The 21,464-nt window shown below is 40.8% G+C and overlaps 1 long non-coding RNA gene across 3 annotated transcripts in view; it reads right to left on the reverse strand.

Moving 5' to 3' along the window:
• The window catches only part of LOC111865038, a 425,443-nt gene that overhangs the window by 340,442 nt on the left and 63,537 nt on the right, over nt 1-21,464 (reverse strand). The gene's annotated exons all lie outside the window — the stretch shown is intronic.

The raw sequence follows: 21,464 nt of genomic DNA on the forward strand, positions 1-21,464 counted from the left end.
TTCCCCCCCCCCCCCCCCCAAGAACACTCGCCTGAGATATACGTTTAGAGGGTTCCCCAGCTCTAATGAACTATGACAAAAGCTGTAGATGACAGGAACGTGGTAAAGCCAGTGGCAAAATATAATTGCGCTCCTCACTCCATCTATCTTTTCCCTATTCTTTGTTTCTTTCCTTCCCCAGTGTTCTCTGCAGCCACATCCCTTACATTCCAATATATCTATGTCAGGATCTCGCATTTCCTCACGTCCCTGCCTCATATATTACATTACTTACTCAATAAGATGACTTCTTTTCTCTCTTTCGAACATTCATCAACGAAATGCTAGGTCTTCTTATTATTATGAGGTACAATTGTAAAAAAAATAAAAAGAACATTCTCTTAGTACGTCTCGTAGGTCAACATTTAGTGTCATTATTAGGGACCGGATTTTCATGACGTGAAAATATTTAAAAAATGGCCTATAAAATGACCGAAAAATCCAGAAAAATGACCTAAAGGAGAAAAGAAAGAACACTTCGCTTCCATGTTATTCACATTTCAGAAAACGTAGGAAGAAAAATTCCCTAAAATGGCGAAAAATGACAAGAAATACCCTTAAAAGACCAAAAATTTACCAAAAAATTACCCAAAAAATGGAAAAATGTAAAAAAATTACGTATAAAATTTACATTTCTGTAACCAGCAGCTCATATCCGAGATTTATATATTTAAGAGTATCGCATAGATACAAGGAAAAAAAGATGACATGTCATCAAAATCCGGGCCCTAGTCATTATGCACGGCGTCTTATTTTGCTTGCTATTCTGTACGGGTGTTACATTCAGAACACAGACTGTGGGTACTGACAAGAGCATTTGTACCTACAACGGAGAATGATAAGTCTGCTGGAAATGGTATAATGAACTTCACACTTTGTGCTTCTAGGACTATTGTTAGGAGGATAAAGTGAGGGATGATGAAACAGACGTGGGATGCGGCACAATTGGGAGGTGTGAGAAATGAACACGATATTTTGCTTGGAAAAAATGTGCATTTGGAAGAAGTGGGCGTAGATGGAGGACAATATTTCAACGTTTATTAAAGAAATGGGGTGCAAGGCTGTGGACAGGATTAAATTGGCTTAGGAAAGGAAAAATTTGCTTGTTGTGGTGAACAAGATGAATCATATCTCCCATTTCAGTCAGCTACTAACATGACCGAAGTAAGACCTGCACTGCATTTTGATTGAGTTCCTTACATTTTTGTTAAGAGTCAACTGAATTTGGGAAATGCTTGTTACAATTCAATTCAGAACACTTTCCCGTAAACGTTCAAAATATTCTAACACTATAATCTTCAAGGAATGCATCCTGTTGTGTTATTCTATAAATTTTTTTTATTGGGGTGGGACTTAGCCCCTTGTACTGCGGCCACTGGCCTATTGTACCAGCCACAGATGATAGGTGAGGGTGATTGTGGAGCAATGGTGGAAAGAAGATTGGCAGGGGAATAGTTATAGTGCCTCGTCACGGACCGCTGCTTATTTCGCGGCCCTTGCCTAGCAACGGACCTGTACGCCACAATAATACAGAAATGGATCGTAAAGAAAATGGGTTCGATGTTATGTATGGAATTCGTCTGAGTTAAAATTATATCCACCAGATGACTATAGCGGAAACAGCAATAAACCTTGGGATACCTAAATGGACGGGGAACTTGCGAATGTACGAATATAACTTTTGTTATCTGGTTCTATATAAGGCCCACTTTGTTTAAGAGCCCAAAATGAGATTTTTTCATAGTTTATCAGTTATCTGATAGATTCTGATGAAGGTTTCTATGCTTACGTTCGTTATAGCAGACAATATTTCCGTATGCAAGTTGAATTCACTAAAAATTGATTTAATTGACTAAATTCCTTGTATACAAATTTTGACAGAAGGATTTCTTAAAAAAATGGGCCTGCAGAGATTCAGGAAATAAGCCTGTTTTGGTCCTATCTTCCGCCATGTTTCCAAAAAACACCCTTCTTTCGAGAAATACAAGTAGTATGCGAGAACTATCGAAAGTGTTGTCCACTCTCCAGCTGCCGTCCTGCCATCTAGCTTGATTTCTCGTGGCTGAATACACACAGCAGAGAGAAGTCGTGCGCATGAACTGTAATAGAGTGTAAAATAAAAATGTGATACGTTGGGCTGATTACGTTATTGCCAAATTAGCCTACATTTATCCCATGTCGATGAGGTATAAATATGCATTAGGTAGCCTAATGAGGCAGGGAAAGTTAAAAAAAACCCTATAAGACAAACTCAGGAGATAATTTTACTGAACAGAGGGTCGGTTCATACTTTGGAGAGAACTTTGCTAAACAGAGTGTTGATTCAGTTTTGTGGTGAGAATTTTATTAAACAGAGTGTTGATTCAGTTTTGTGGTGAGAATTTTGTTAAATACAGTATTGAGACTCGGTTTATGGAGATAATTTTGCTAAAAACAATGTCCATTCAATACTCCGGAGAGAATTTTGTTAAACAGAGTGTTGATTTAGTTTTATGGTGAGAATTTTATTAAACAGAGTGTTGATTCAGTTTTGTGGTGAGAATTTTGTTAAATACAGTATTGAGACTCGGTTTATGGAGATAATTTTGCTTTTGATGATAATTATGTCTAACTCACGATTGCCTGATGTTAAACAGAGGGTTCATTCGGATTTCTTACGAGATTATTTAACGAAGTGTTTAGTATCGAACATGTTTAATAAAGAAAGTCTCTTACGTGTAAATAAACACTGAAATACACCTAACAACTGCTGCAGTATCAAAATATACCTATAAATAAAACGGGACAGAAATTCTCCATTAAATTCTATCGTTATAGGAATATCTCATTAGCAGAATTGCAGAATACCTTCTACGATTCAGACCTGAGTTCGATCACCGATTGGATGCACAGAATATCTCACTCGGGCTACAAAACAGCCAAAAAGTAGACAAGCCAAAATGAAGGCATCTGAAGATACAATATGCAGCAATAAATTCTTACCCTTAAAGAGCGCATGCGCTCTAGAGTCTATGTCTAAATGATCTTCAATAATGGAACCATAAATTATGAATGTTTTTTCAAAACTTTTCTATTATCAACACGTGATATAAATTTCTAGTGCTTCACTCTTCTTTGAAACTCACGGAATTTCAAATTTTGCATAAAGGAGATTTTGTTGTGTACATGACGATACACGTTCTGGAGGAAGACGGGTCAAAATTTCCATATATCGACTTCCCCCGTTCTTAAAACTCGGGCAAGCGCGAGCTCCCTAGCCGAGAATAGCATCGCTCCTACAGATTCACAAGATTCTACAAGACACAACCAGATCCCAATTTTACAACTCCACAACGCTCGTTAACTCTGTAGACATTTGAATGTAAGAGTGAAAGTGTCAATATTTTATTCCATAAAGGACGAAATCTTCGTAAAAAAAATTTAACCTCAAATGTACGAGTATATCCTATTGATAACATCTCTGTTAGGCCGCGCCATAGCTCAAGCGGTTAGTGGCTGGCTTCCCTCCGCGGCGGCCCGGGTTCGATCACGGGTCTGGTCAAGTGAGATTTGTGGTGGACAAAGTGGCGCTGGGCCGGTTACGGTAGCCGAGCGGTCTAAGGCATGTACTGTCTTCGCTCGCTTGGAAACCGGAATCGTGGGTTCGAAACCCACTAAGGGCATGGATGTTTAATTTGTGTGTGTGCGTTTTTCTGTGTTTGTGTACAGCGACGAGCTGATCACCCGTCCAAGGAGTCCTACCGAATGTGTAAGATCTAGAAAAACCGAAGTGAACGGAGAAGTTCATGGAGGTAGGCCTAGGCCCACTGGGGCTGGGGGGGGAAGTGGCGCTGGGGAGGGTTTTCTCCGAGTACTTCGCTTTCCGCTGACAATCTTCATTCCACCAAATTCTCCATCATCATGGTCCCCCAGGGAAGGTACAATAGGCCAATCAGTGGCCGCCATGCCGAGTGGACCCAGTTGGATTCCACCCCCCACTAGCGAATTTAATTTTTTTAACATCTCTGGTTTATTTCTTCCTCTTCCCTCCAACTTTGGAGCAAAAGGGCTGATTTCTCAGTTTCATTCATCCTTTTCACAGAAGGTAGGACTCCTTGGATGGGTGATCAGCTAGTCGCAAGGCCGATACCTGAACCCAGGACAACACAAACAGAATAAACGCATACAAAAGCCGAACAACCATTCCCCGAGTGGGATTCGAAGCCACGATCTCGGTTTCCAAGCGAGGGAAGACAGTACATGCCTTAGACCGCTCGGCTACTGCGACCGGCAGTGTATAAGAATAATATATAAGAATTCAGTCCGTACCTCACAGGAAACATCCGAACCCACGATGCCAGCTTCCGAGCGAGCGAAGACAGTTCATGCCTTCGACCGCTCGGCCACCGTGACCGGCAACATTTCGAATAATACAATCTGGGTTATGAGAGTTGTACAGGAAGACTATCTTAGCAGTATCAATGTAACGCAAGCTACGATCAGTGCATCCGCACTGGTAATTTGTGACAAGATGCGCAAAAACGATTAATACCCAATCACGTCTAATCGACTCATCTGTAATCACATCTTTAACACGAGACTACAGAGTTGACTTTACATGAATGCATGGGAACAGTCGTACAGCAAACCCTCGCTCAACGCGGGGAACTTTTCCCTCGAAATCACCGCGTTTGGTGAACTCTCGTTGCACAGTCGGTATAACTGAGCAAACAGAGCACACAGGATATACAGATATTGTACGTACTGTCACGTGTAGGAGGTGTGCGTGACTTAGAGACGGGTTTTGGATTGGATGATTGGATTTATTGACATCTTACACACACCACACGGAACTACAGGCAATACAGCGTCATTGCTATTTCCACACTTTACAGTTCACAGTTACACGCACTAGGGTTTTCAGTCTTTAATAGTCGTATCCTTGCAACGGATTTATAACAGTCTCACTGTAATTTCAAAAACACAAAATTAAGTCTACTTAACACAGCCTAATTCCTTTCTTGCCATTATTCTGCAACTACCAAATTCGAAGACTTGACTCAATTCAATTCCTCTGCCCTCAAGCTAATAACCTGGCAGGCTGATGTGTCGAAACTCGACTCCATCATTCTCAAATTAACTCTTCTTCTTCTTAACCACTTTCCACGAATCACGCAGAGAACACAGCGTCTCTTGTTGGGAAGGCGGGTTTACAATGCCGTTGCAAAGCAACGGAAGTTGTTCGATTGTTATTTGCGTATTCATTGCCACGGGAATGTGGTTACAGAGTCATTTCCTAACTATGGAAGTCTATTCTATTCATTATACATAAAATATGACAGTAATACCATGAAACTACGTGTAGTTAGCCAATTAAAATGTAAAACACATAACCATGCATATTAAAAAAAAATTGTCTAATGTGTTTTCTATTCAGAACGGTCTGAAAGAAGGAGATGCTTTAACGGCACTGCTTTTGAAATTTGCTTTACTATACAGATTCTCTAGCTCGTGATAATAGACTGAGTATATAACAATGATCGATGGCAAACGTAATAATGATAGGTCGATAATCAATCAACAATTTTCACCGATCTTAGAAATGACTGATAATTTGTAACTTCGTTCAAAACCTGATGAGCCACTAACAATAACATCTTGCTAATGTCTCTGGTAATGGGCTGGAAGAGCCATTGAAATAAAAACTGTCTGTGATGATGATGATTTTGATGATAATTATGTCTATGGTAAAAGAATATCATTGGTTCACTCTTAATTTAATATATTTTAGACTTGTTGAATTTGAGGTTATCACAGCTGTAGCTGTGAGGAGTTCTATCTTCTGGAATATAATGCAGCCTAGTCCAATGAAAGTCAACAGATGTTTCGGTGCCACAAAACCCCAGAATCTTCAGGGTCGAGGAGCACGGCAAGAAAAAAACCAGAAGCTACATGATGTTGCATCCCAAAATATAGAAATCTCCTATTTTAGACTACATTACGATGTACCAAGGCAAATTTCGTATATTTTAATTTGTATATAGACTATAGAGAAAATTCACAGTAATAAAGAATAAACAAACACTGGATCTACTGAGCAACAATACGGATTGTGTAGGTTGTGTAGTAATAAAGCCTCTACTACAAAACCCTTCGTTACCGCAGAACATGCAGCATGCCCCGACCTATCATCTATATGGCTGTGTGAGTACTATACACCGTGGTGATAATTTTCTGGTGAGCCCTGGGGGAATTTATAGTCGATGGAGCTAAGCTAACGAAGTTTGCGCAAGCCTTTCCGCATTATTATGTGTATGGTTGTCAATGAAAAGTTCTGGTTAGCAGCGTAATTTAGCATCGCTCCAGGGCTTTCAAATGTTCATGCAGAAGAACAGACAATGAATTATATAAACGTAACCCAAGGGTTAGCTGCTCTGTTTTCTTGAAAATTCTGTTCTGCACTCCAACATGTCGATTTGAAAATATTGTCCTGCGAATGGATAAGTCTACAGAAGACTGGAATTCAGCTTTACCATTGCCGTATTACAAACTGCTGAAGAGGAAGATGAGGCTGTCATGAACTACATTTACTAATAAACTTGTTCCATGATTCCATATTATTATTATTATTATTATTATTATTACTGCTTGTCACTGTGATCAATGTTTATTTCACAAACTGCCTACTTAATATTTGTGACGGACATGTCAAATCATACATTTTCGTAAAATGTGAACAAAATTTGTAACTATATGACAATGAATCAGTACAGTAGTGTGGCGCTGTTCCTTGTGATAATCCTACCTATAGCACATAAAATTGACATTTCAAGATTCTGTTGCTATTATTATTATTATTATTATTATTATTATTATTATTATCATGGAGTCGGGATAGCGCTGTCGGTATTAGGACTGGCTCGGGATGGACGACGGAGGAGTTGGAGTTCGAGTCCCGGTAGGGTTTAGAATTTTCTCCATATAATCCAGACCGGCTCTGGGGTCCACCCAATTTCCTATCCAATGAGTACCGGGGGCTGTTTCCCAATGGATAAAGCGGCCGGGACGTGAAGCTGACCACTCACCTCCAACTAGTGTCGAGGTCAAGAAAATGTGGACCTATACAGCCATTCCCCCATACGCCTTCACGACGTTGAGCTTAATTAGTTGAGAGCAGAGACAACTTTACCTTATTGTTATTAAAATGAAATAAACTGTCTTATTTTCTTGTTTATTCCTTCTTTTTTTCGTGCTGTCTTCAGTAACCCGCAAATAAATACGAATTGGATTCAATCATCATCATCATAACTCTCATTATTAACATTATTAACAGGATGTTACACATATGTATATTTTACACAAACTTTTATGTCCGTTTTTTGAATAATACCTAGATACTGTTAGTGAGGTCACTCTTGTTAATATTCAGATGTCAGAATTCCGTCCAATAACAACCGATAATTTCCAGCGACATCCAGTGATCATTTCTTCGTATAGGCCATAATTTCCCTGCAATACCTACTGTATATTCAGCCCACTCCAGTTATATCCTGCATTATCGGATGTTATGAATTACTTTGGCGTCCACCACTTGACGTTGTCTTCTTATGAATAGGTTCACATGTATACATCAGTTCCTTTCAATAAAAAATGAACTATCAATATAATTTTCTTATAAAAGAACCAAATTATAGAGAGAGAAATCAGCAACAGATGTCAGGACGATAAGCCCAGTGTATTAGCTATAGTGCAGTCGCAAAACTCTGACACCTGTCAGAATTACTGGCTTTTTTGGACTTTTCCACCGTCCAGTATTCTAGTGACTATAAAACAAGATGTTTCGGAAATTTTATCTGTTTTCGTCCTCAGATAAGGAAAGAAGACACCTACTCAGTTGGGTCTCACAGAAAGAGCTAACCTCAATCACTAGACAATCCCTTTCGGATTCACACAACTATTTAATCACCTGAGACCAGACTAATTCGGCGCGATATAACAAGACAATAAGCAATAGGAATTGCGATGGAACATGCACAGGCGTGAAACTAGGATAGAAAAGGAGGTAGAATTTTTTGCTAGAAACCTAGCCAAGAAAATCAAATGCATGAACACAAATGTAAAGAAATGGGAGGGGAAAAATGTGCCATCTGTGGAGTAAAACCTGAACACTCGAGACTGAAACCCTACGGAAACTCATGAAGAATCTATCACGCCATACAGATCTTCTCTGAGAGTTAGAAACCTCATTGCTGATGAGGGGGATCCAGATAGGAGAAATGTCGAAACAGGGTTTGCTGATAGGATTGGTAAGCATGCCACATGGGCCGATTCCTTATAATTTATATACCTACTGTTGCTTTCAATTCCCAAATTTCTAGCTTCATAACCCTCTTCATAGACATGTTGGGCTAATTTTGATTTCTCTAGAAGACCCTGTTGGAGATTGTGCCTGTGTTCATGAAGCCACACGGCTAGAGGTCTGGCTGTTTCGACAATATAACTTCTACCCATTCAGAGGGAATACTGTAGCTGAACTGTGTTGTTTGTCGTGGATCTCTTTCCGGCCTGGTTTCATGTGATTAAATAACTGAGTGAATCTGAAAGAGTTGTCAAGTGATTGAGGTTAGCTCAAGGGACCTAACTGAGTAGGTGTCTTCCCCCCTCACTTGAGGTCGAAACAGATCCAGTTTCCGAAACGTCGTGTTTTATAGTTTCTAGAATACCGGACGATGGTAAGGGTCCAAAAATCCAGTAATTCTGGGTGTTATACACCATCATCAGAACCATTCAGTATATGAGATCTGTCTTAGGAAACGTTGGAACAAAATAATACAAACGACAGAACAGAAATAGAAACAAATTCAGGTTCATTATGTGGTTTAAACAGATAAACGTATCATGTATGGTATTACAGCCCTCAATCATTGGGTTCACATCATATGGACATCTCTGAACATTTTTCTACTTTATGTTGTTTTAATCTGTGTAGTAGAGGCCTTGAGACGGGGCCATCAACAACCTTAGAAACTCTACAAAATACCTTTAAAAAGACCAAGTTTTCTTAAATTTATCCTGAATTTGAACAGACCAAACAGCTCCATAATTTGGTAAGTGGATAAATCTATCAAGAGAAATGTATTTCAATATACTGTCACGTGATGGAGTGACAGAGACAGAGTTTGGATTGGTAACTGGATTTATTGAACACTTATACACACAACTCGTAACTAAAAGCAATCACAGAGCTATCACTGACTCACAGTCTACAGTTCACCACAGCACGCACAGTCTTCACCAGTCATTGCCTGGTAGCGGCTAATAACGGCAAGCCGTTTCCTTAATCTGGGTTTCCGAACTGACCCCGTGCCTCAGCTACGAGGTTCTAGCAGCAACATTTCGCAACGACTGAACTGCGGTTCTCCAACTCACTAACCAATTTTTCACTTCACTGTACTGAACTCAACTGCACTGACTAATTTTCACTAATTGTCCTGGTCATAACATCTCGTCATGGACCCTTCCATTTTGTAGCAGTTCAGTTGTTGTGGGAACATGTTTGTTTGCGAAGCCATTACACAATAACGGTTCTTGTATGAGCGGCCTCCGTAGTATAGGGGCAACGTTCCCACCTCGTGACTCAAGGTACGCGGGTTCAAACCCGGCGGAAGTCATGGAAATTTTAAGAGCGGAAAAATTCAGGGAACAAGTCCTTCGGGAGGGACTTTAAGCCGTGGGTCCCGTGTCGTAGCTTTACGGCACGTAAAAGAACCTCATATCTCCAAAGGAGGTCACTGAACCAAATTCAGGACATTTCCCGCCCAACAGTAGTCTCTAACGCCTCTGGTAGATGGGGGAAGCATCGAGATACCGGTGAGCCAGTAGAGGCCAAACTCGCTGGCTGAGTCGGGACTGATGGCACGCACCAGTACCGGTAGGGTATAGAGACTGGTAGAATATCACAGGGGGACGCACAATGGACCAACAGGTGGTCTAAGTGCATGGGAAAACCCACCCTCTCCAATAACAACAACAACAACAACAACAGCTCTTGTATACACGTATTTGCTTATCTCGCCGTCGTTGCCCAGCTACGGGTCTACATGCAACAATATAAACATGCCAGCACCTCTTACCTACTTGTGACTAAATTCAAGGAGCAGAGACATTCTTAAGAAACAAACAGTTGCTCAGTTGTTCATGAAATTTCTACCATTTTTGTATACACTTATAAGAATATTGAACCCAAAAGGAATGACGTAACAGGAGACAGGAGATAACTGCATAATGAAGAGTAGGGTAGGTAATACGAAAGGTAAAGTTGTTCTTGTGGCCAACTACTTAAGCATGAAGGCGTATGGGGAGTGGATGTATAGATCCAAATTTTCTTTACTTCGGTACCACCTGGAGGAGAGTGATCAGCTTCACGCCCTTGCCGCTTTAACCCCGGGGAAAAAGTCCCCGGTACCCATTGAATAGGAGGCTGGATGGGTCCCAGAGCCGGTGTGGACGAGGTGGAGGAGGGAAAATTCTTGACCATAGTGGACTCGAACTCCGACTGCTCGGTCGTTGAGCCCATAGGCAGTCACTATACCGACTGAGTCACCCCGGCTTACCTATCATATGAACAGGACAGATGAAAAGTACACAGATCCTAAAGAATCAGATCGGAAACCCGGAAAAGTATATACCGCTTCGGGTTTGGACATAGGAGCAAGAATAATGTTAAGATAAATCCTTAAGACTTAGGACGGAACTGATGTGGCTTTCGCTAGGATCTTCAGGACACGATTATAAATTTTTCGTTCCATAAATAGTGATAAATTTCTTAACCAGATGAACTAATATTAAATTATCTAGAATAATTCTTGTCCACAGAGTCAGTTCATTCGTTAGTTGATAAATATCGTAGTTTTGGATCTCACAATTTGTTGTGTTTACAGGAAACCTCCATAAAAAAAATCATTGTTTTCTCGAGCTATAGCAGGATAAGAAACATCGGTTGCCAAGTATTTCTTTCAATAACAACAAATAACTACCCTTAATCATTTTGTCGTGGTTTCCTGTAAAATGTGGGTTATAATATTATAAGCCTATAGTATCAATAAAAAAATTATAACTTAATTCCTGAGGTGGATGTAGAAGAATGTAGAGGAATTACAATTCCATGGCTGAGGTATTTTGCCTCAAGCACGGAGGCATGTCCACCGCAGCAGAACTGAAGGCTGCTATTTTTGTTAGAACCCTCATTTTATTTTGTGGTTTCTGAAAGCAAAGCTGAAGTGTTGTGTGTGTCGGGCCCGGGGGGAGGATGCAGAGGTTAAACACGACGGTCGGTTTTCAAAATAAAAGGTTTGTAGAATATGGTTATATATTACGCAGGTTACCCACTAATACTAAGAAGACACTGCAACTTGAGCAGTTGAACTTAAAAAGAGTTACGTAATTGCTACATTAACAGGCGACGCGTTGCGTCTATTGTTGATGTTTCTTGGACGAAAAGGACCGTTGGGAATTTTTCTCTTTAACATCACCTACATAAGATTTCAGGAACGGTTCCTTGCCTGATTCGTGGAGATTTCTTAATCGGCCGGCCAAAAACTGTTATTTGAAAATGTAATTAGGCTAGTATGTTTAGGGTAAGTAAAGGTATCCCTGTAACAGGCCATGTAGGCCCATAGGGTTGTGAGATGTTGAGGTGCCCACATCTTCTAGACAATCTGCTCATATGTGGCGGTAAGGATGTCAGCCCTACATGCCGGCCGCCCTTTACCCCGAAGAATATTTCAAGAATATTCCTGGTACTCATTTCTGTTAGAGGCTGAGCCGACACAAGGGATATAGTGCGGCCCTATGTTCTGCAGTTTCACCTCAAAGTCTAAATGTATTACAAATTTATATTTCTGGCAAATATCATGTTTGGATAAGGATTTAGAATATCTGAATCACTATCTTGGGAGTTGCTGAAGGCAATGAAAAGGTAACCTGGGGCCTGGAAGTATGACTGGACAGCCCTGTCACTAGGGGACATAAATTGTCCCTGTGCTTAACTAATTAAGCACAACGCTATGAAGGCGTATTGGGGAGTAAATGTATAGATCCATATTTTCTTGACCTCGCTACTAGTTGGAGAAGAGTAATCAGCTTCACGCCCCGGCTGATTTATCTCCGGGGATAGAGCTCCCAGTACCCACTGGATACGAGGCTGGGTGGACTCCACAGCCGATCTTGACGACGTGAGGAAGAGACGATTCTTGCCCTAGCGGAACTCTTTTAACTCCAACCCCTAGATCGTGCAACCCGCAGTCAGTCGCTATACAGACTACCCTATCCCGGCATTCTCTTAAAATTTATGAACTTTCAAATACATACGGATGAAGTTTCCTGTTCTGTCGTTATGCATGTTTGTAACAGTCAGATTTATTTTTCGACCCTGAAGATGGAGGCGATATGTTCCTCCGAAATGTAGGTTTACTTCCAAAGGACTACAGGCGGTATTCCAGAATATAGCACTCTTCATAAGCACCTCTGTGAGAACTTACGGACAGGGTCAGAAGATGACAGAAAACACATGATATGAGTTGTGTATTGTAACATATAGACCCATTGCTAGGCACCGACTCGGTAAACACATTCCTGCGGGAGCCAACGCGCGTAGTAATAGGACATTCATTTTGAGGGAGAAGGTGGTGGTGGACCTTGCTAGTAGATGAAGGTGAGTGGAAAGCTTCACACTCCTGCCTCTTAACCCCTGTGTTCTACGGAATAGGGTCAAGGTTGGTCTAGAGTCTAGACGTTATGAAGAAGAGAAAAATCTCTTGCCTCTCTCAGGAATCGATAACAAGACGTCCAGTCCTTAGCCCGTCGCTATACCGACCGAGCTATCCCGGCTCCATATATGTGTATATCGTCATGAGATGGGGCTGTGACTATTAGACGGGGTTTGCATTGGATGACTGGATTTACTGAGCACTTAGACACTGAACTCGTAACTAGAAGTGGCACAGAGCTATTGCTAATATACACACTTTAAAAATTATTACGACATGCTAATTCTTCTCAGTCTTTAGTAGTCGTATCCTGGCAACGGATTTATGACAGTCTCACTACCACTGCAGTATACTATGAAGTCTTATTTTCACAGCCTAATTCCTTTCTTGGCATTTCTTCCGTCACCTTCGACTTCCGACTCTCTCAATTTTGAACAGGAAAAAACTCCTCCACTCATAAGCTCATATCCTGATAGTTTGGCGTCTCGAAACTCAACTAACTTAAACGACCTTCCTTGTCCTTTTTATAGCAACTGGGAACGGACCGCACAGAAAACGTAGCTCCTCTATTTTTGCGTGTCTTCGTTTCCGAGGACATATTTTTACTTAACTGTTCCACTGCAACGGCTCTATGTGTCACATCTCTTATCGTGAAGATTCCTCTAGTGATGCGTGCGGGCGTTACCTAGCAATGGCTGTTTCTCTGCCTCCACGGTTCTTGCTTTGAGCAAATACGCCACAATACATATTCATGAATATAAGACGTATGTATGCATCAATCTACGTGTATGTGAGTTTCATGTATTCGTGTGTGTATGTATGTGCATGCTGCCTAAGAAGGGCAGCGTAACAACAGAAGACCTGGAAATCAAGGACATCAAGATGAAGGGAAACAGCGGCAAATAATGAGTCCGGTTTTAACATATCGTACGCCATCTCGATTACGTGGTCCTGGTGCACGTGTTGTCGGCATCATGCCGGTCTCAAACTGGTTATTATTATTATTAATAGTGGATCACGCCGACCGCTGCGATCGGACCGGCTTCCTGACCCCAAACCATGTGGAGCACATACACTGCCTGCTCCAGATGGCCGACCTGCCTGTATTGATGCAAAGCTTAGGAGATCACCTCAACTACCTGCCTACCTAACTGACTAACTGATTTAACTTACAGGGCCAATGCCATAGCTCAGGCGGTTAGTCGCTGGTTTCCTACCACGGCAGCCCGGGTTCGAGTCCATGTCAGGTCATGTGGGATTTGTGATCGACGTAGAGACACGGGGGCAGGTGTTCTCCGAGTACTTCGGTGTCCCCTGAGAATCTTCATTTCACCATTGCTCCACAATAACCATCATCTATCATCTGGGGCTGGTACAATAAGCCAAATAGTGGCCGTAATACCAAGTGGACTCAGTCTCACCCCACAAAGAATAATAATAATAATAATAATAATAATAATAATAATAATAATAATAATAAGTAGCAGGGCAGTCTTGAAGGTGCAGTTTCTTACGTACCCGTATACTCTTTGCGTGCTATCATCATCATCATCAGTAATCTGTCAAGACGACAGGTCCACAGTCTCTTTCAAAACAATTCCTCCACTTAATGCGATCTAGAGCTTTCTCCTTCAAATGACAGTACCCTCTTCTGTCCCCAAGGTCATCCAGCATCTTCTTACGTCTTCTTCCTCGTCTTCTTGTCACTTCTATCCGCCCATCTATCTTTCCTTCGATAGCTTCTTTTAGAAGTTGCGTGCTATATTGTCGCTTTTATAAATGCTAGCTTCTACGTGTTTCGACGTCAAAAACGTGTATCAAAGTGGTAAAGTGAGGTACCAACAGTCTATGAGCACGACAAGAAGTTGAAAATTCTATCTTCTGGGTTATAACGTCATGTAGTCTGTTAGAATTCAAACGACGTTTCGGAGGAACACGTAGCCTCCTAACTTTAGGGTCGAAGGATAAGCCAAGACGGAACCCGACGTGAAGCAGGTAGCAGCAGAAGTTCGTCAACACTGAAGATGGAGATGATATGTTCTTCCGAAACGCCGGATGATTTTCAATGAACTACGCGGCAATATATCCCAGCAGACAGTACTCTGTGTAACCACAGATGTGAGAACCTCAAATCCTACAAGAGAAGAAGGCGCACTTTAAAGATTTCCTCTACAAGTTAAATCACTAGTGTAGCAATAGTTATGATGGATTACACCTACCGGGATATGACGCTGTGTAGTCCGTTAGATGTGAATAGACCATGAAGATGGAGGTGAAATGTACCTTCGAAACGTCTATTGACTTTCAGAGGACAAAATACGCCTATGTAGCGCTAAAGCTCTAGTCTTGTATTCGAGAGGTACGCGCTTCGATACCGGCCGGTACAACATCCATCATGACTGAAGTTTATCGTGGATTTATTAAGCACCTCCAGGCACGGCACGGAACAGCATCTCAATTAAAATCCTTCTAATTCATCGGCCACTCTACCAGTCGACAGTGAGGCAGCGGAAACTTCGTGAAATAAACCACATAAAGAAACTTCCTGTCGCTCAGCTGGTTAAGAATTTCCTCACTTTTTACAAAACCTGAGGGTTCACTGCTGTGTTAACAAAAGAACTCCGGCAGTCGCTACGTCGTGTGAGATGATTCAAGTCTATACCCTAATATGATATTTCTTGCATATTCATCCTAAATATTACCCTAAGTGCGCCTAGTTCTTCAAGGTGGTCTGTTTTATTCAGGTTTCAGATTAATATTTTATGTAAAAAGCATTTCCACTTCTACCATGCGTGCTAAATCCCATGCCAAATCTCTCTCGCTTTTTGATGACCCTGCGGTAGTGTACAGGAGGCACACTAATTCTCAGGATGAAATTGTCTCCACCTTCTTGACTATCGCTCCCTCTGTTAGGCCCAAGTACGGTTCTCCAGCAAACTACCAGCACTCTGAAACATGCCTGCTATGGACAAGTGGTACTATTTTCTTTATTGCTAGTGGGGTGGGACTAAGTCCCTTGTACTGCGGCCACTTCTGGCCTATTGTACCAGCCCCAGATGATAGGTGAGGGTGATTGTGGAGCAATTGGTGGAATGAAGATTGGCAGGGGAAACCGAAATGCTCGGAGAAAACCTGCGCCAGCGCCACTTTGTCCACCACAAATCCCATTTGACCAGACCCGGGATCGGACCCGGGCCGCCGCGGTGGGAAGCCAGCGACTAACCGCTTGAGCTATGGTACGGCCCTGGACAAGAGGTAAGTTTCAGTGCCAGACAAAACCAAATGCAAACTTTTAGTTCTTATTTTATTTAATCCTGAAAATTTTAAATGGTGGACTAGAACACAAATGATTCTGAACTAAAATATATCGTGTATTCCCGGATTTAATCTGATTCTAATTTTTCTGTCAATAAAATATTATTGCCTTTTGTAAATATTTGAAATTTGCAACATTTTGGAAGTATTTGTTTACTTAATTTGTGTTATGATATATTCCTGCTGTCTGGTGACGAAACATAAACACGCATATATATATATACACACACACACGAGTATATACTGTTCTACTGTGCATTTATTTACTTTCCAAACGCCTTACTTGTGTCTCAGTTAAATAAACTAATAATGTAATCCATTCCAGGATTAACTTTTGTGGGGGAGGGGGCCACATGTCTGTTGTGCACCTGTTACCACGCCGGTGCTATTGGAGTACCATACGGGACATACTGGTCATCTAAACTACAAAACTGTGAGACTCACACAGACCTACAACAATGATGCTTGGTATACAATTCCCTCGATACACGTGACGATCTGGGTGGTAATGAAACGCAGAAACCATAGGCACTGTGCATGGAAATTGTACTTTGGAGTAGATCATGAAAACAGTTTTTCTTAATACATTTTATTCTTTTTTCGAAGTCACTTTTAAGGTCTAAAATCAAGAGTATTTTGTTCCCTGTGCTGCTTTCAAACGATTGTTGGTAGATCCCACAAGCAGACTCCTGTGATACCTAAACTGAACCTTCGTACTGCGGAAGCTCTTGATCAAGCGAAAGACTATTGGCTCTTTTAGAGAACGTCTAGAAGACAAATTAAAGTTTTCTGTATCGTACAAATTAAATGAGAAGTCATTATAAAGTGAAATGTAGCTCATTCATTCATCTGAAGTATCGCTGTTTTTCAACGCACTTCCCGAGCACACTGATGCATTTGTCTCATCTCGGCATGAGTTTAAATATTCTGTCCCTGTAGAAATCGGCCTCTCGCATTCATAACAACTTATATTTCTTCGTCAGTGTTGAGTCGCCTACGTCCCACTGTTGCCTCAGATGTCAGCACTGTACACTTGTGTGGTTCAGAAGCTTACGTAATGAACACACCTCGTATTTACGACGTGCAGAGAAGATATTCCCGGTATTTAGAAGACTCAGCATACCCAACAGTTAAACACTGTCACTGAAAAACAATTATTGATTTTGTTGAACATTATCCATCGTCCCGTTTCTTTGTATTTAAAACAATGTTTAGGACACTTTACTCTGCCCTTGTCCTCAGGTATCATCACTGGAAGAATATCACCATACCTACATCCAAATTTACGAAGTACAGGGTCCCTTTATTTTGTCACATAATTCTCACTTTACCAGACGATCCAGTTAAAAATAACAAAACAAAATAAACTAAAGTAGACGTAGTGAGGCAGGCAAGAAGGTGCAGAGAACAGTATTTCGACTTAAGAGCGAGGGAGCGACAGGAGACAGGATGAAACTGTATGACTGGCGCTCCATGATTCGTATTTCTCAACAGATGATAATTTTGGTTAACTTTCAGTATATGTAATGGGCAGGGCATGAAGTACGCATGCTATGTATGTGAAATTAAAGCGAAATATTTTGAGAAACTGGAAGGAAAATTACTGTTCCTGGTAGAGATACACAGGAAAATGTGGGAAGATAACATTACAATATATCTAAAATATTATCATGTGTAATGGTTTGTGTGTGACTTATAGAAGGTTTCTATATTGGATGATTGCATATATTGACATTTCATACATACACCTCGGGACTAAAGGTAATATAGCACTACCGTTAATATACTGTCACGTGTTGGGTGTATAACACGACAAATAACTTCACGCCGTATTGGATGCAGCGAATTTTATTTCACACTCGCTCATACAATCACACAAATAACAATCTCACAACTACTGCTATCTGCAGTATCAGAAATACTAGACTGCATACTTTTCCCTGGCCAACTCGTAACTCTCTTGAATAGCCTTCGCTGTTCCTTATTTAGCCCCGTTACGGACAACACAGAAAACAGTTACGTAATAGGCACCACTGTTGTCTGACGCCGTGTTTGCCGATAGCCTAGCAACGCTGTCGGGAGTTGTTTAGTGCTGGGTAGCGACCGCGGCATCCCGTGTTACGTCACCGCTGGGGAGGGAGGGGGTGTCCTCTTTGGCGCAACACGTCACAATACAAATTTTGCAGTTCTCCGCTACACACGAAATAGGATTCTCAGTCTTCACTAGTCGTATCCTGGCAACGGAATTACAACAGCCTCACTGTCACTTCAAATCACACATGAAGTCTTCATTTCCCTTCTTACAATTATTCTGTAACTGCCAATTCCGAAGATTCTAACTCAGTTAAATTCATCTGTTCCAAAGCTCATACCCTGTCAGACTGGGGTCTCGAACCTCGACTCTATTCTTCTCGACTTAACTCTTCTCCATAACCCCTTTGTATGAACCACGCAGAAAATACAGCCCCTCTATTGTTGGGAAGGTGTTTTTACAGCGCCGTTGCATAACAACGAAGATTACTTGATTGTTGCTTGCGTATTCGTTGCCGCGGAAATATGTTTGCCGAGTTGATGCCTAGCAATGAACATCTATTCTGACTTCACTGTTCCGGCTTTCGAGCGTCATGTCACAATATATAGTGTTCCTTGATGTGGGCCGGACTTATGTGGCTCAGGCTACGGTCTATGATGGGCTCTTGTGACCACGGTAATGAACATTCAGGTGCCATTCAAGGTTATTTATTTCATCATTGTATGAGCGATTATTTGCCTCTCAAGGTGAATTCTGTTTCATAGTCACATGAAGTGAAACTGAAAGAAGTTACGTAGCGAGGTCAATGTAATGGAGACATCCTTGACACTACAGAGCACGTGCTCTCAATTTACGGTGACGGTCCGTGATCCCAGTTCGCCTCTTGCATTGCAAACTGCTTCGCCTTATAAATCTGGTGCCATTAACACGAATGTACCGTTATTCATAGGGTTCACCTACGAGTGATTCTTAAATATTGTCGGGATTTCCGTGGCCTATAATTTTCAAACCGGAAACAATAAAATGAAATTGCTTGCGGAATATGAAAGTGCGACTAGATACATATCTAAAGTGACCGACGCACTGAACAGGAACACTGAAACGGCCGCTAAGAAAGATAGGATAGAAATATCCTAAGCAAATTAACAACAACAACGACGACAACAACAACAACAACGATGTGGCTGAAGGTACTAAGGAAAAGTGTACAGTGCAGTGGTCTCCTCAAATAATAAACGTTGCCTGATGATGACCTATTTGCAGCCGAAACATGTAGCAAGAACGAATGTACATAGTTCACTGCATTTAAAATATTTAACAAACACTTTTTAGTGAATTAAATATATTTTAGTGTCTTTTAAGAAAGGAGTAACTCCTTTGCATTAGAGACGGAATACTTTAAAATGGTGCCCCAATGCAACAGAAATCTGAAACATAAGAAACTACATTTTTCCTTGTAGTTTTGTATGAGTGTGAAACCTGGTCTCTGATATTTCCGAAAGCATGTGCAAAGAGGGTGTCTGAGAGCAGGGTGCTAAGGAGAATATTTGGATGGAAGAGGGATGACATAGTAAGAGGTTAGAGAAAACTGCATAATGAGTTTCGTAACTTGTACCCTTCGCTAAATATTGTTAGAATGGCCAAGACGATGCGATGCAGGGCATGTAGCATGCATGGGACAGAAGAAGAGTGAACATATGTGTTCTAGTGGGGAAACCAGAAAGCGTGAGACCACTTTGAAGACCCAGGAATAGGTGGGTTCTCAGAGAAATAGGATGAGATGGTATGGACTGGATTAATCTGGCTCAGGAGAAGTGTCAGTGGTGGGATGTTGTGAATACAGTAATGAAGCTTCGAGTAGGAGTATGAGAGCTGCTGCTGGTTTCTCCAGACGGACTCCGAAACAAGGAATTAATTCAGTTAATTAAGTGAGGTTAATGCTGAAATGTCATCCGCAGACACACGTAACAACTGCAGCTCTGACTTTGGTTCGTCAGTAGCCTCAGCCGCTTCTACTAGTGGATATGTCATTATTTGGCATGCCTCTTCAAGCAACAATACAATGGGCTACATATCTTATATATAATTTCAGGGGGCACGTGGTACGGGTCCATTCCATGTGAATTTATCCAGATAGGTCGTTCGACCATTTAAGAAAAAGTTATATTTTGTATACTTATTTCTACATATTTTCATACCTCAAAAATATGTTTAAAAAATGTAATCCGCTCGGTTCTCCCGGTACAGCCGTTTTTATAATGCGAAAAAACGTCTTTTCGGCTCAAATTGATGTTTGCGTTATCTTTTATATCTCGATAACTATTGAACCTGGAGACTCCAATGAAAAACCAATTTGTTCCTCATGATATGGACTATAAATCATGAAATTACAAGGTTTTACTCAATTCACTTCCTCTAGGTCTAATTAAGCTTGAAACTTACCTATCGATTTTGAGAAAAAAGAAGCTATTTTTGACCTTCAAAAACGAATGGGAGTGGGGAAAGTATCAGAGCTGTGGTATCTACCCTTTGTTGTTGTCCACATGGGCAATATAATTACTTAGTTTTGAACCACATATCTATTTTCCAAAAATTTTTAATTTATAGGCTATCCAGATAAGAAAAGTTATACGCGATAAAGCGAATCAGTCCCAGCGGATTTAAGTATGGAAACATAAGCACTCAACATGACGATGACAATAGAGTTCACTATCGTATAGGTAATTAATAGATTACCTACTTAGTAATTAAAATTGATATTTTTAGTTTTACAAACAAAATAAATTATTGGTTTCAAATGTTAATTTTCTTATAATTTTCAACGCAACACTTTTGTACAGAGTCTGTAAAGGATTGTACTAATCTATAATCTTCAGCAGACAGTATGACACGAAAATTCTTCACTCATCAGCAAACAGCAAAATTACAGACAAACTAATTTTCGCACATAAATCATTAATATAAATACTGAACAATAGAGATCATAAGGTCGAGTTTTGTGGTAGTCATGGTAGTTTGGAAAAAGGTGAAGAAAACTTCCGTACACTGCAAACGGTCGAAAATCCGAACGATAAATAACTTTGCAATCAAGTAATACTACGTTCTAAGGTTCTAACATGATTAAGTTCATGCAATAAGAGAGTATATATGATTATACTTGACTGAGGTAAAAATAAACGGGCTAGGTCTGCCCTCACGAAATAAGAAACTGCGATAAAGATTTAGCAAGTAAGAAGTAGATTTTTTTAACAAAACCATGCTGATATTGGCGAAGTTCAAATTTAAAATAAAGGGAGAGATGTTCATATATATATTTTACCCTGAAAATTTTT

This window comes from Cryptotermes secundus, unplaced genomic scaffold (assembly GCF_002891405.2).
Source record: "Cryptotermes secundus unplaced genomic scaffold, Csec_1.0 scaffold971, whole genome shotgun sequence".
NCBI lineage: Eukaryota > Metazoa > Arthropoda > Insecta > Blattodea > Kalotermitidae > Cryptotermes > Cryptotermes secundus.